The 13809-nt window shown below is 41.9% G+C and overlaps 1 protein-coding gene across 1 annotated transcript in view; it reads left to right on the top strand.

Annotated features, from left to right (window-relative positions):
* The window catches only part of CLSTN2 (calsyntenin 2), a 589675-nt gene that overhangs the window by 319265 nt on the left and 256601 nt on the right, over positions 1-13809 (top strand). The gene's annotated exons all lie outside the window — the stretch shown is intronic.

The following is a 13809-nucleotide window of genomic DNA, read 5'->3' as shown; positions in this document are numbered from 1 at the left end:
GAAACATCCCTAAAAAAAGTTTAAAGTCAAGCTCCGATAGTCTGAAAACATTTGAAGATACAGGCCTTCATTACAAGTTCCATACTGAGTGTCTTCCTTCGATACCGCATTATCATATACAATGATAGTCAGTACCTGGGGATTCCACATTTGTGAATTTGCCTACTTGCTAAAAAATTTTTGTGATCCCAATATCAATATTAGTGGTTGCTTCACAGTCTTTGTGAACTTGTGCAGAGTCGCAAAGAGTCTGAGTTGCCTGATGCGCATGTCCCCAGCTGAGGTCGGACAAAGCAAGCTCTGCCTCCTCTTTTCAGCTCTCCTACTGTAAACAAGTGTCCTTTTCATGGTCTATTTAGTGCCACCTTTTGTTGCACTTTTATGTTTTTTGTTGATTATTTTGCTGTTTACAATGGCCCCCCAAGCATAGTGCTGATATGCTGTCTAGTGTTTCTAAGTACAAAAAAACTGTGTTTACCTTATGGAGAAAAGCATGCATTAGATAACCTTTGGTCAGGCATGAGTTACAGTGTTGTTGCTATAAGTTTAATGTTAATGAATCAACAGTACATATTGAGGGCCGGCCTGTGGCTCGCTTGGGAGAGCATGGTGCTGATAACACCAAGGCCATGGGTTCAGATCTCTATATAGGTATGGCCAGTTGGCTCACTTTGGAGAGTGTGGTGCTGACAATACCAAGTAGGGGTTAAGATCCCCTTACCGGTCATCTGTTTTAAAAAAAAATAGTACATATTGAATAAGGTGTCTTAAACAGAAGCACACGTAACACAACAGTGACATAAAACAAAGCGTGTAACGATCAATTGACAAAAATGTAACCAGAGTCTCGAAGACACTGAGCTCTGTTTTCCCTAGGAGCAGTGGTTTGGTATTCATGAACTTAGCATATGCAGTGACTTCATAGACCATAACTGCTGCAAAATACAAGAATTGACTATCGTTGATGATGGTCCCTTTGAGGATGGTTCCCTTATATTGTCTTCCTATGACCCATCAGCAAGAGATCATCTCAAGCCTCTTAGGGAAGCGACCCAGGCGCATGAGACAGAGAGAGGAGTGTGGGAATTGGTCAATGATTTTTAGAGCAGCTGAAAAAATGATGATTCTCATTGAACCATGATTATTAATTGAGGGCCAGACCAGTGGGAGAGATCCAGCAGTACAGGTATGCTTGAACCCATAGACTGAGCGCTTTCTCTGTGCTGGACCTGATGCTAGGATTACAGAAGAGATTTAGCCAAGCCTGTGCTCTCAAGGAGCTCAAATATTTCATCCCTACTTCCAAACCCCAGCACATATTTTTTAAATTTTCCTTATTTTTTATTTCAATTTATCAATATACAATGTAGTTGATTTTCATATCCCTTTACCAATTCCTCCCTTTACCCCTTCCCTCTCCCCCTTTCCCCCCTTCAACATCTTATCTGTTCATTTGTCTTAACAAGTTCAAGGAATTGTGATCGTTTTGTTTTCTTCTCCCACCCTCTCCACCTCTAGTTTATTTGTTTGTATATTTATTTCTTTATTTTTATTAGCTCCACAAATAAATGAGAACATGTGGTATTTCTCTTTCTGTGCCTGGCTTATTTCAATTATTATTTCAATTTCTGAGTCTGGCTTAATATAATTTTCTCTAAGTCTATCCATGTTGCTGCAAATGGTAGTATTTCATTCTTTTTTATAGCAGAGTAGTATTCCATTGTGTAGATATACCACGGTTTCCTTATCCACTCATCCGATGATAGGCATTTAGTCTGGTACCAACTCTTGGCTGTTGTAAATAGCACTGCAATAAACAGGGGAGTACAGGTATCCCTTCAACGTGATGACTTCAATTCCTTGGGGTATATACCCAGCAGTGGAATAGCTGGACTATATGGTAGATCTATCTGTAATTGTTTGAGGAACCTCCATACTATTTTCCACAAAGGCTGCACCATTTTGCAGTCCCACCACCAGTGTATGAGAGTTCCTTTTTCTCTACAACCTTGCCAGCATTTATTATTCTCAGTCTTTTGGATATTAGCCATCCTAACTGGAGTGAGAAGGTATCTCAAAGTGGTTTTCATTTGCATTTCCTGAATATTGAGTGATGTTGAGCATTTTTTCATGTGTTTGTTGGCCATTTGTATATCTTCCTTTGAGAAATGCCTATTCAGCTCCCTTGCCCATTTCTTAATTGGGTGATTACTATTATTATTATTTTATTTTTTTGCTGTTAAGTTGTTTGAGTTCCTTGTATATTTTGGATATTAATCCTTTGTCAGATGTATATTTTGCAAATATTTTCTCCCATTCTGTTGGTTGTCTTTTTGCTCTGTTAATTGTTTCTTTTGCTGTGCAGAAGCTTTTCAGTTTGATATAATCCTATTTACTTATTTTTCCTTTGGTTGCCTGTGCTTTTGGGGTCATATTCATGAAGTCTGTACCCAACCCTACTTCCTGGAGTGCTTCTTCTTTGTTTTCTTTAAGGAGTTTTATTGTTTCAGGATGTTTATTTAATTCTTTAATCCATTTTGTGTTGATTTTGGTATACAGTGAGTGGTACAGGTCTAGTTTCATTCTCCTACATATGAATGTCCAATTTTCCCAGCACCATTTATTAAAGAGGCTGTCTCTTCCCCAGTGTGTAGACTTGGTGCCTTTGTCAAAGATCAGATGGCTGTACATGTAGAAGTTGATTTCTGGTTCTCTATTACGTTCCATTGGTCTGTGTGTGTGTTTTTATGCCAGTAATATGCTGTTTTATTTACTATAGCTTTGTAATATAGTTTAAAGTCAGGTAGTGTTATGTCTCCAGCTTTATTTTTTTGCTCAGGATTGCTTTGGCTATTGGGGGTCTTTTGTTATTCCATATGAATGTTAGGATTGTTTTTTTCCATTTCTGAGAAAAATGTCATTGGAATTTCGATGGGGATTGCATTGAATCTGTAGATCACTTTCGGTAGTATGGGCATTTTCACAATGTTAATTCTTCCAATCCAAGAGCATGGGACATCTTTCCATCTTCTTTTGTCCTCTTTAATTTCTCTCAACAGTGGTTTGTAGTTCTTGTTATTCCTTGTCCAAGGAATAAAGTTAATGAAGGATGTGAAAAATCCTTGATTAACTATTCCTAGGTATTTTATTTTTTTGATCACTACTGTAAATGGGCTAGCTTTTTTTATTTCTCTTTCTACTAGTTCATTGTTGGAGTATAAAAATGTTACTGATTTTCACATATTGATTTTGGATCCTGCAACTTTGCTGAAATCATTTATCAACTCTAAGAGATTTTTTGTAGAGTCTTTAGGATCTTCTGTATATAATATCATATCATCTGCAAACAGGGACAGTTTGACTTCATCGTTTGACTTCATCTTTTCCAATCCTGATACCCTTTATTTCTTTCTCTTCTCTGATTGCTCTGGCTAGTACTTCCAACACTATGTTGAATAGGAGTGGTGAGAGTCAACATCCTTGTCTTGTTCCTGTTCTTAAGGGAAAAACTTTCAACTTTTCCCCATTAAGGATGAAATTGGCAGTGGGTTTGTCATATACAGAATTCATGGAAGAATACCAATTTTTTAAAATTTGTTGAGACTTGATTTGTGACCTGACATGTGGTCTCTCCTGGAGAACATTCCGTGTGCTGATGAAAAGAATGAATATTCTGAGGTTGTTGGATGTGGTGTTCTGTAGATAACTGCCAAGTCCAATTGGTCTAAAGTTCTGTTTAGATCTTGTGTTTCTCTGTTGATTTTTTGCCTAGATAATCTGTCCATTGTTGAGAGTGGGGTGTTCAGGTCCCCTACTATTATGATAAAAGAGTCTGTCTCTTTCTTTGGGTCTAATAGTGTTTGCTTTATAAATCTGGCTGCTCTGATGTTGGGTGCATATATATTTATGATTGTTATGTCTTCTTGTTGGATAGATCCTTTTATTATTATGTAGTGGTCTTCTTCATCTCTTTTTATGATTTTTAGCTTAAAGTTTATTTTATCTGATATAAGAATAGCTACTCCAGCTCATTTTTAATTTCTATTTGCCTGGTATATCTTTTTCTATCCTTTCACTATTAGTCTATGTGTGTCTTTACAGGTGAGGTGAGTTTCTTGAAGGCAGCATATTGTGGGTCCATCTTTTTAATCCAATCAGTCAGTCTGTGTCTTTTGATTGGGGAATTCAATCCTTTTACATTAAGAGTTATTGAAAAGTGTTGATTTACTCCTGGCATTTTATTGATTTTTGTTTGGATGTTTTAAATATCTTTTATCCTTTCTTTCTGATTTACTGTTTGTCTTCTGTGTTTCTTTGTTTCTTGGGATGGTAAATAAACTTTTTTTCTCTTTATTGTTAGCATTTTTAGTTTACTGGTGGGTTTTGTTCTTTCTTGAGTATTTGTGGTAGTGGTGGTTGTTTTTCAGGTACCAGACACAGTAATCCCTTGAGAATTTCTTGTAAGCCTGGTCATGTGGTAGTGAACTACTGCAGTTTTTGTTTGTCTGGGAAATATACTATTTGTCCTTCATTTCAAAAGGATAGCTTTGCTGGGTATAGTATTCTTGGCTGGCAATTTTTCTCTTTTAGTATTTTGAATATATCATCCCATTCTCTTCTGGCTTTTAGAATTTCTGATGAAAAGTCTGATGTTAGTCTGATAGGGGCTTGATTATAGGTGATTCGATGCTTCTCTCTTGCAGCTTTTAAGATTCTCTTTTTGTCTTTGAGTTTTGTCAATTTAACTATAACATGTCTTGCAGAGGACCTCTTTGGGTTGAATACGTTTGGGGATCTTTGAGCCTCCTGATTCTGAAGATCTGTATCTCTCCCTATACTTGGAAAATTTTCTGCTATTATTTCATTGAATATGTTTTTAATGCCATTCCCCTTTTCCTCCCTTTGTGGAACACTCATGATTTGGATATTTGAGCACTTAAGTTTGTCTATTATCTCTCTTAGATTTTCTTCAATTTTTAAATTCTTTTTTTTGTCCACATGTGTTATTTAAGACAGGCTGTCTTCAAGGTCAGAAATTCTCTCTTCTGCTTGGTCTAGCTTGCTGGTTAAGCTCTCTGTTATTTTTTATTTCGTTGAATGAATCCTTCAGCTCCACAAGCTCAGCTGCATTCTTTTTTTCAGGGCATTGATCTCTTTGTACATTTTCTCTTCCAGTTTCTGTATTCTTTTCCTCATTTCATTGTGTTGTCTAAATGAATCTTCTTGTATCTCATTTAGTTTCCTTAGAATTGTTGCTTGAAATTCCTTGTCAGTCATTTCAAGGACTCCCTGTTCTATAGGGTCTAGAACCTGAGAGTTATTATGTTCCATTAGTGGTGCCATACTTTCCTGGTTTTTCATATTTCTAGTATCTCTCCATTGGTATTTAGCCATTGTGGCAGAGGGTTTCACAGTACACTCGTTCCACCCTGGTGTCTGCAACTGTGGCAGAGTTTTGCTGATGCTCAGCTGCCTTTTGCTGCTTCGGAGCCTTGGGGTCAGCAGGTTGTGCATCTCGGGGGCAGGGACTCACCTGGCCTGGATCCCACAGAGGGTGCTAAAACTCTTTTCTTTAAATTAATAAAGCTAATAAGACACCAGCAAAGTGTTGACACAACATTGAGTTGTGCCCACAGCTGCCGCACTGTCCCTCTTGGGCACTCGATCTTTCTGAAAGCAAAAGCTCTTGTTCTTCCTGGAGAAGCAGCACCAAAGTCTGTGCAGCAAAGCCGTGGTGTACTTTGTAGATGGAATTTCAAAACAGAAGTGTAGAATGTTGGTTCCAAGAGGGGAATTCATCTACTCAACATCTCAGCTGGTAAAGCACTGGTTGGCCCTGAGAAAGTGAACAACAACACAAACCCCAGCACTGATAAAGTGTTGAGTGCGTGATGGTCATTGCCATAGTGCATTACACACCTTAGTTCATTTAATCTGTGTGATGACCCTACGAGGAGATACTGTTACTAACATTGTCATTTTTTAGAGGAAGTCCCTGAGGTCAGATCACTTGCATGAATTCACTCAGTACATGGCAGTGCCAGGAATTGGGTCCAAACAGTGGAGCTGCAGACACTCAGGCCCTCAACCAGGCCTCTGCTTGCCCTTCTCGGTTAGGGAGACAGATGTGGAAACAGGCAGCTCTGCATTGTAAGTGCTCTGTACTGGCAGGGCACACAGGGATGGAGGGAGCCCAGAGCAGGGTCCCCAAGGCCAGTCTCACCCCAGAGGCTTTGAAACATGGAGCTCCTGTGAGGCCAGCCTTCAAGAAAACAAAGCTTTTGTCAACAACAACAAAAAAGGTAATCACTCTGGCTGGCCTATCCCTATTGAGTGTGATTTACTGCAGTTTTAATGTACTTCCATTGACATTGACTTTTAAAAGTGATTCTCCTGCTGCCACTATGAAATAAAAGCCAGTTTTATCTGGAAGAAAAATATAATCATCAGGACTTCGAGTTTTCTTAGGTGAGGGCAAGATTTTCTTCATTCTTCACACTCCCACACAGAGCATCTGAAAAGGGACGTTTGTAAGTCAGCAAGGATGTTACACATCAAAGGGTTATTCAGGGCTAGAAGCTGAGAAGAATTAGGCAGACAGAGGCATTTGTATCAGTCTGAGTCTCCCTTCTGTGATCCAAGCTCATAAATTCAGAAAGCATCCCTGCACTGGGAAAATGAGGCTCTGGGGATCCTGATGCCCTCTCTAGGAGTCCTAGTTGGGGCAGACATCAACACTCCATTGCCTCAGCTCAGCCAGCTATGGATGGCCCCACTGCGATTCATGGGTGTTTCCTAACAAGCCTTCCTGTACTGCACCTGACAGCCTTCAGTAGCTCATCATCAGAAACAGAGGCACTGGATTGCTGCAGGTGGCTTACTCCATATTCTACCGTCTGGTCTCTCTCCACACTCAGTGTTGGTTCACCTCCCATTGTGCTGTGATCACCCTGATGGCTGGAGGGAACACAGAGAAGATGCTGTTCCCCTAGTGGAAGCTCCTCAGTTTTTAATCATATAGGTGAATGAAGCCAGTAAAAAGCATCAATGGACAAAAAATAAAATAAAACATTGAAATCTCCCAGCAACAGTGAGATCCAAAACAACAACAGCAAACTTGAAAAAGTGCTGAATTTGTACTATAAAAGAGTAGTTTTGGTGTTCTTATAAAACTGAGATAGGATCTTCCAATTTTCCTTTTAAGTTTAAGCAATGCCCAGCTTCACATCCACATGCGTTCATGCCTTAGGACAATGCCAGTTCTCAGCTACTAGAGAGCAATTCAAAGGTGCCTCACTGATATCCTGTTTATGTATCTATTCCTAAAACTCATCATTAGTTTTAAATATGTTGTTCATCCTCAAGCAGAGACTGAATAAATGAAAACGTGCCTGGGTTTCCACTGGTATGTTTTGATTTCATCCATCTTGTTTATGCCAGGCGTTAAAGCTCAGACAAATTGGTGCTGGACTGACGGTCACAATATGGAATGTTAATTAGTCTAACAAGCGATTATCCTTCACAGCAAATTTAAATAAAGACTCAATCCACACCTGGTTGTTCTTCCTGACTGTGAGTATTAACCGATGACTTGTCTTGATCTATATGGTGAGCTCGAAGAGAGATATGGCATTTTATGAACTCTTTTGATTGTTAGTTACTGTCTGGAACATTCTGTTGGAAAGTATGCTGACGCTGACATTGGCTCCACAGGGAACAGTATCGGGATCAGTTAGCAATGTCTGCCATGACTGCAGGTGGAAAGAACTGGGATAAGTGGGACCCGTGTATTTCATTCATGGATTAGAGCTGCAAGATTTGAAAAGCAGTTCTATCTGGGAATCCCTAGGTGGGTGGAGAATGGACCATGTTTCTCTCAGGCCATTAGGTTGAATGTGTAGTTGGGGAGAGGTGTGTCTCTTCCTGTCTTTTACACCATGTCGGTCCCTCCTCTCAATCCACCAATATTTTTGTATCTATCATCCATCTGAAGTCTCAGATCTTTCCTTAAGGAGGAGGATGAGAAGAATGCAGCTAAAAGAGTGGGTACAAATAAATGAGATTTTGGAGTAAGCCCAGCTTTATAATGCTACCCTGTAGGGTGTCTCTGATTAAAATGCCTCTGTCCTGGTCTAATGATCTCAGTCCACAGATTCCAATCCCTTGGTCTTCTGCAAGTCTCTGGGCTTCAAGGCAAGATGAAATCTATGGGTATTGAAGGAGCTGTGAAGGCTGGGGAGAAAAGCTGAACTTCACCAAAGCAAAGAGAGATATGGACAATAGCAATTACTGAAAGGAGCTGAAGGTAGGTGAATACATCCTTTGCCGGATGGAACTGTACCTGCCTTCACAGGGTACGGGCTGTTTAAAACCTCTGTGTTGACTCCTTTAGACACAAGTGCAGGGATTTTGCTGTGCCCCAGGCTAGGAGACAAGCAAACCTTTGAAAGTACAAGAGGAAAACCTCCTTGATTTCTAGTTTGGTTGGACTGAGGAAAGCCACCATCTTTTGATATCTCAACTGTGCATTTGCACTGAGCCTTGGAGGCATGAGGATTGTGGTCTGGTTCAGAAGCCCCAACATAAGAGTAGAAGAGGGAAGGAAAGGGAGACTCCCCCTCAGGAGAATCCCCCAAAAGACTGTATTCCTAGAAGGTATAGCTATTCCTGCACTTGATTGATTCTGTGAAATGAAATTATACTCGCATTGACATCCATGAGCTCCTGTCACATTAGCTTATCATTTGTCCTTAGAAAACAAATCACATAAAAATAGAAAATGAGTTGCAGGCAGAGGAAAAGGGAAGGGAAATAACATTAATGCCAAGCTCCAAGCTTTGTGTGGAAAGGCTCATCAGTGTGACCCAGTGGGTGCCCTCACATAGCTTACTGTCTAGTAAGAGTAGTCTAAGTGCACAGATGACTCTGAGACTAGGGAAGGCTGTGGGACTTCAGAGGAGTGAGGGACCAACCAGCAGAGGGCTGGGCCAAGTATATGCAGAGAAAGGGGCACTGGACATTCATGCATTCATTCATTCATCCCTTTTACCGGTCATTCCTTCAGTATTACAAACCCCATGCTGGGCACTGGGGACATAGAGATGACTAAAGCTCTGTTCCCTCAGAAAGTTCAGAAACATCTGGAGCATGAGCTTGCATATGGAGGAACATGTGCACTGTATAGTGTTATGGGTGATATGATAGGTCTGATGGGCAAGGGGGTAGGCAGGCAGACCCAGGTGCTGTAAGTCCCCATGTGGCACTTTGGGGAAGACACCACCCACAGGCATATAGCTTGGCAAACACAGGTGTCACTGTGCAGATTAGGAGAAGACGTCCTAATCTCCTGGCTGGCTCCATATCCAGCCATGATGTTGACTTTGCCAGTGAAGAGTGGGAATGCTCATGTGCCCTTGTGCAGGGGGCAACCTGCATAACTATACATGGCGCTCCAGTGGCAGTGGGCTAGAAGCATACAACCCATTCCTGGCTTTGATGCTGTGTAACTCTATGCAACCCACTTGAACTCTCAGAGTCTCATTTCCTATTTGTGCAGTAATATATACCTACCTTGATTTTATAAGTAACACTCAATTGTTTGTTGTAAGCAGCACTCAAAGGAGATGATGTATGTAGTGGTGCTCTGGGCCCTGGGAGGCTCTGCACAGATGTTAAGTATTGTTATTCAATAGAGATGTGTCCGTTGATTAATTGATCAGGGAAGTCTTTAACAAATCTGCTGGTGGATAAGCATTCCATAACACCTCTTCTCTTCCTGCTTCTCTCTCTCTCTCTCTCTCTCTCTCTCTCTCACACACACACACACACACACACACACACACACACACTAACATTCACACCTACCTTCCACCATCAACCCTGCCAATTCACAGGCTTACTCTTTGCTGAGAGACCCCTTGTTTTCAGGATTTTAGTCAAGAGGTGCATTTTTCATGGATATAATTTACAATATAATAGTGTCCTTTGGGCCATACTTTGCTTAGTTTCTTGCAGGAAGGATTTTTTTTAAAAGAGGACATAGAAAATAAACAGTCAAGAAATGTTTGTCCCCAATAGCTTTATTGGAAAGCAGTATTGGGCCAAATGAACCGAGCTGAGCATTTGCATTAATTAAATTGACCATAAACCCAGCTTAATGTTTCATTTCACCTTTCTCCTGGCATGATGGTGCCTGAGTGTTCTGGAACTCAGATACATACCCGCTGGCAGAGATGGCTGAGAGATCAGTGACAATCAATATTTGTAATCAAAGAAGATTAAACTCAGTATTAATTAACAGGAATCTAATGGTCAACACCGATGTGGGGCAGAGTGGCCCACTCCTGTGGCACATTGGCAGAACTAGAGGTAATTAAACAGTGGCCCCTTCTGGAAGGAAGAGCTTTTGTTATTGCTGAGTTAAACTCTGTGTGCCTAGTCCCAATTCCTGAACCAATGGGGACCACGGCAAATGTTTTGGAAACTGGGACTGTGTGAAATGCAGTTCCCAACCTGCATCCCCAGGGCATTTCTGGCTCCAGAAAAGTTTGAAGGAGTGTTTTGAGAGGTCTTACGCCTGGGTTCAAATCCCAGCTGTGTCACTTACTAGCTGCACAATTCAGCAAACTTACTTAACCTCTCTGAGTCTCAGTTTCCTCATTTGTAAAATGGTGGTCATACTTATACATACCTCAGAGGGGATTTGTGAGGATCTGATGAGGATCTGATGAGGTCTGATGTGGTAGAGACAGAAAGACAGGAGGCAAGAGGGAGGAAATGCAAGCCAATTTCCTGAGCAACTGTTTGCTGGGGCCCCCACCTTTACAGACAGGAGCACATGTAAGCCTCAAAGTCAATGGATGAGGTGCATGTTAATAAGCCCATTTTCAGGGATGAACATGCCAATGAGATTAGAGAAGAGTACATACTGGAGACTGCACAGATGCTCTAGTGAGGGAGGATCCACTTATTACAGGACTCATTCTGCGGCCCAGCCACTAAGTGCTGCTCATTCGCTGCCTCATGCACTCACCCGCTACACTCAGAACCTCCCAACACAGGTGGCAAATGGACATTCAGAGAGGTCAAGAGTGGAAGAGTCCATGGCGAGGTGGGCTCACACCCGCATGCATCTGGCCCCAGAGTTCCGGGCTCCACCAACTCCGCCCTGGATCTAGTTGCCTGGGAGTGTCAACCACTTTGTCAGCTGCTTTGGTGACAAAAGGAGACAAGGTTCCTGGTTGGGAGGTGCCTGTGGTCTGGTTGCGAGGGCAGAATTTACAAGCCTGAAACTAGCTGACAACGGAAGACCACGTGGACCCCTGTCTACCCCAGAGTCTCCTACCCCGTGGTTCACACATTGGACCAGTAAAGGACACGAATCCTCTCCTGTGAGGCCTGGCTGTGTGTGTAAGGAGGATGGGGGCTGGGGGTGCTGAGGCAGTGGCAGATCCACCTTGTGGGTCTATGGATCTACAAGTGGAAACTCTGGTCCAGGAGGAGGCAAGTGTCACTGGGACACTCAGCATTGCCAGGGGATGTCAGCATGGGCCACAGGATGGTTGGAGCTTCACTCTTACGTGAAAGCACATGCGTTATCACCTGGGTGCTGAAAGCAGAATTCGGGCACCTGCAGTCCAGAGCCACCCGGGGCCCTGCGGAGGTCTCGCGGCTGCCTCCCTGTCATAAGTCTTCTCCAGCAGACAGGGAAGATGTCTGTTTTGACCTCTCATCCTAACACAGAGACAATTTAGCACCATTGGATAGTCTTGCAACAAAGTAATAATTTAAGAGGAATTACTCCCTAACATCCTCATGCCAGATAATTCTTCAGCAGTGTCTTTGGGTGATTTCCTTCCCGGGGAGCAGCATAATCACTTTGCACTGGCTCACCAAACAGCTGATGGCTCAGTGCATCATTGCCCCCAATCGAATGGATTTAGAGCACCATTGCATCCCACCATCATCTATCCCTGAATCTCTCGGAGGTCACCTCTGCTCACTGGGGACCACTATACGAGAAGCAGAAGCCCAAACGCCAGCTAATGTCCTGGCAGGGAAAAGCAGCAGCAGGTTACTTGGCACGCTTGTGTTTGCCCACCTCCCCTCCAGGCTGTTCATTGCATTGAGAGGTGTCTTAGTCCAAGACACCTGTCAGACTGCCATAACAAAATGCCCGAGACTGGGAAATTTATAAACAACAGAAATTTATTTCTCACAGTTCTGGAGTCCAGAAGCCCAAGGTCGAGGCACAAGCAGATTCGGTGTCTGGTGAGGGTCATTTTTCATAGTTTGCACCTGCTACATGTCCTCGTATGGTGGAAGAGGAAAAGGGACTGATAAACTCCGCTGGGCCTCCTTTGTAAGGACACTAATCCCATTCATGAGGGCTCCACCCTCATGACCTAATCACCTCCTGATATCATCACCTTGGTGATTGGGTTTCAACATATGAATTTTGGAGGGACACAAATATTTGGACCATAGCAAAAGGTCTATTTGTTCATTAGCCCATGAAGCTGTTTTCTGGGCCTGACTAGTTTTAAGGAGAAGGAAACCTTGTGAAATTCAGACTACAGTGTGCTGTGTACTGACATCCAAATGTGCAGGTTTTCAGCTGAGGCAAAATGTGCTTACTTAAACCAACGAACACTTAGTTTCTAGAATAAATGTGCAAACAGAAACCAATTCTCTAACCTCCTTCCTTATTCTTCCTGGTTAGTTGTGATAAAAGCAGTGTTTAGAGGAGCCACCAGGACTGTTTCTCAAAGGGAATGCCATTAACTTTCTGCCATTCTAGACCCTGTGTGGGGGATCGGGGTGGGGGAGCGGGGAAGGCGAGGAGAGGCTGGATAAAGGACAAAATAAAAGCTTCCCTGCTTTTGTCTTGCTCATACCTAAAAGTCTGTGAAATGATATGGGGAAGGAAAACACAAGCAGTTTTAGAATAAGTGAGACATCCACATCCCATCTCTTCCAAGACTAGCTAAGTGGCCCCGGGCAAATTACCTAGTGTTGCTAGCCTCAGTTTCTTTCTCTCTGAGAGGAGACGCAGAGTATCAATGTGATCCATATGTGTAGGCCGTGAATGAGGTCAGCAACCAATACCTCATGGGACCATGTAAAGAGTGTGTCTAGAGAACAGTAGCCAGTCAGTAAGGTGATAATAATTAGAATGACTATTTATTTAAACCTTGATACTCAGTATTTTATATTTTATTGTGTTGATTATTAGATGGGAAAATCAAAACCCTTTTAAGAAAGTTTGTTATTGATGATTTTCCTTTCAATCTTGGCTTGATTTTGAAAACCTTGAAGAAAGTAGCTCTTGCACACTCTTGACTTGATTCTTTTGCCCATGTCCTCCTTTACTCTCTCACTCTGTGCTCATATGATGTATTCAGATGCAGACAGAGAAGCACCCATGATGAAGGAAGCATCCTCTCCACGTTTGAGGGTAAACTTCCTAAAGAATGACTCTGCCTTTGAAATTAGACTCACCGTCTTTAAATTCCTGTAAGTTGAAAAATATACTCATTTCTTTCCTCTTCTTAAAAATATTGGTAGTCCACCATGCTGCAGGATATTTTTCTCATGTTAATTGCAAGTAATCCTCACAACAGTGTTACAGCCAAGCACACTAAATCTTCACAGATATGTGTGGCTGCATTATGACTCCAAAATTCATATTTTTTCTTTATCACTATGAATAGGGGTAATAATAATCAGGTGCATAGAAAAAAATCTCTGCAAGCTATTGTGTGATTAAATGAGCTACCATGTCAACGCCCCAGGGCCTTGTATAAAGTT

The sequence above is a fragment of the Cynocephalus volans genome, chromosome 11 (genome assembly GCF_027409185.1).
Source record: "Cynocephalus volans isolate mCynVol1 chromosome 11, mCynVol1.pri, whole genome shotgun sequence".
Lineage (NCBI taxonomy): Eukaryota > Metazoa > Chordata > Mammalia > Dermoptera > Cynocephalidae > Cynocephalus > Cynocephalus volans.
The sequence above is the reverse complement of the archived record's forward strand: the minus strand, read 5'-3'. Positions and strand labels throughout refer to the sequence as shown.